The 2,737-nt window shown below is 52.4% G+C and overlaps 1 long non-coding RNA gene across 1 annotated transcript; it reads left to right on the top strand.

The window, feature by feature from the left end:
• The first annotated feature begins 283 nt into the window (after positions 1–283).
• On the top strand, positions 284–1,873 carry LOC123185344 (uncharacterized). Its single transcript, XR_006493352.1, has 2 exons — positions 284–968; positions 1,056–1,873. It is a non-coding gene; the product is annotated as an uncharacterized lncRNA (long non-coding RNA).
• The last annotated feature ends 864 nt before the right edge of the window (positions 1,874–2,737 follow it).

A 2,737-nucleotide genomic window follows, 5' to 3' on the forward strand; every position in this document is an offset into this window, starting at 1 on the left:
ATCAAAATTAAGGTGACATAAACCAGTGTCAAACACTTGCATCATCATTAATACCAGTATCGATTTGCTTTACTAACTTATTGCTAGCGGTCACTATGTTGACATTATTGGTGACCGTTTTCCCTCTACGGTCTGTATGTTCTAGACACTCCTTGGAGAAGTGTCTGAGCTTTCCACAGGCGTAGCACTCTATCTCAGTCTTGTCATCTTCTTCTTCTTGAAGGTAGTAGTCTTGACTCATGTTGGGCATAAAACCCGAATCCCGAATCCCGAACCTGAAAACCCCGAATAACCTGAACACTATATCGGGTAGCAGATCTGAAAACCCGAATTTAATATGGGTAATTCGGGTAAAAGGCCACGATACCCGAATTACACGAATAGCCCGAACTAATTAGTTAGCCAAGTAAAACATGACGCACACTTGCGCAAAGAAGGCCCAGCCCAAAAGGCTATCGCTAGCCCTCACCCCCTGCAAGCAAACCTAGGTCGAGTGCGTCCTCAACTCCTCCAAATCTGAGCGCCCCTTCCCAGTTCCTAGTCCCCACACCACGCCGGCACGCCCCCATGGTGCCACCCCACCCCACGGCGCCACCCCACTAGCACCGGCGTACTGCGGCCCGTCGCCGGTCTGCATCTGCTCCGCTGTGACAAGCAAGCCTGGAGGCTGCGTTCAGCGGGGCTACGGCACTAGGCCACTAGCCATCATCCATCTCATCTCATCTTCCCCGACGGCACCTCCTCGATGCAACACCACTTGCCCGCTGACCTGCATGACGTGACTCACAACGACCGACGTTGCCCATCTCATTCCATTGTTGCCCGTCCAAATCGCTGCCTATAGTCTTGCACCGCCGACGCCAGCCCCAAATTGCAGTCCATCTCATTCCACTATTGTTGGCACTTTTCTTCACTGTTTACTACTTCGGGTAGTACGGGTATTACCTGAACCCGAACCTGAATTTGCGGTTAGCAAATTTTCTGCACAAATTTCGGGTATCATTTTTGGAAACCCAAAATATTTTTTACCCGAATTACCCGACCCGATTTTGCAGGTAAACCCGAACGCCCAGCGTGAGTCTTGACAGGCTTGTGAGAATAGGCTTGTTGATGCGGAGCATCCTTCCATCATCCCCATGGATTCTACACCAACACATCAAGCCCCACATGGACCTATGACAAGAGCTCCAGCACGCGTAATGGAAACCGAGGTGAACCCCTTCCTACTTGACTTGCACATGAACTCGAATGAGATTAGGTTGCCGCCTCACCAAGATACCCTATGCATCATTAAGTACAAAGAGGGACCCTTCCAAGCAGCTGAGGAACACCACCAAGTGCAAGGAGAACCACCCGAAAGCCGCACGAAGAAGGAAGGAGCCAAACAGCAGCAGTACTGGAAGTCCCAGGCGACCCCGTGCACACGGTCCTCCGAGACCCCGTGCCCACGGGCTACACAGAGAGTTGGTGTTGTAGCACCCCGTGTGCACGGGTGTGTACCGTGCACACGGGACCCCTGTGCGCACGGGCCCAACTAACCTCGTGCGCACGGGCCCTACAGGATGGCTGGCTGATGCGGGTTGTTGGGCCTCCACTTCGCATCCACTTCACCTCCTACCTACCCAAGCTTATATAATTCGTACCTAGGGATATGTTTAGGGTTAGCAAATACATAGATGAGAATTTGAGAGCTTTGCTCCTTTTACCACCTCCATTGGAGATCAAGGCCTCTTAGGAGAGGATCCACTTGTGGATTTCAAGACCTCATCTCTAAGGAGTGGGAAGAACTCTATTATTGTATCTTTCCTTTGATTGTGTTTGTGAACTTGTGGATCTTGTGTTGCTATTCTAGTGGATGTGTAATTGGGTATTATTGGAGTGAATTCCTCTTTGTGTTTCTTGGTGTTCATCCCTTTTCCCCCCTCCAAGTGTGAAAAGATCCATCTTAGGGTTTTGTAACGCCCCGAGACCGTTGCGCCAGGTGTCTTCCAGTTATGCGTCGTCGTTGCCATGTCATTCGCTTGCATGTTGCATCTTGCCATGTCATCACGTGCATTACATCATCATGTTTTCAAAACTTGCATTCATCCGGGTCTCCCAGTTCCTTCCGTTGTCCGTTCTGAGCCCAGACACACTTGCACGCGCCCGCGACACGTCTGAAATTTTATTTTATAAGTGGCCGGAAAATATTCTCGGAATGGATTGAAAGTTGACATGCGGTGTTGTTATGTTGTCAGTAGACCGCCTGTCAAGTTTCATCGCATTTGGAGCTCGTTTGATAGCCCAACCGTTAAACATATATTGACACTATAGTCGGTCACACGTCGGACGTTTTCGGTCTCCGGAAACCTTGCCGGGCTGCATCTCCTTCTGTCTCTTCTCAGCCCGAGACCTCTCCTACACAGCCCACAAACCCCACCTAGTTCCCTCCTCTGTCTGGAACCGCACGATCTTGATCGGAGGCTCCGAAACGCTCCAGAAACCCCCCTAGACCCAAACCCTAGCAAAACCTGTTATATATAGACCCCCTCCGGCCATTTTGGGCAACCTAGACCCAATCCACCTACCTCTAGCCTTCCCCCTCCTCAGATTCCGCGCCTAGCCGCTCCCCCGCCGCCACTTGTCGCGCCAGGTAGGCCAGCCGCCACCCCGCGCCGCCGCAGCCGCCGCCCGCGGCCAATCCGGGCAGGCCACCTGTCCCGCGCGCCTCCACTCCGCCGCCAGCCCGCTCAGGCCC

This window comes from Triticum aestivum, chromosome 2A (assembly GCF_018294505.1).
Source record: "Triticum aestivum cultivar Chinese Spring chromosome 2A, IWGSC CS RefSeq v2.1, whole genome shotgun sequence".
NCBI classification, from domain to species: Eukaryota; Viridiplantae; Streptophyta; class Magnoliopsida; order Poales; family Poaceae; genus Triticum; species Triticum aestivum.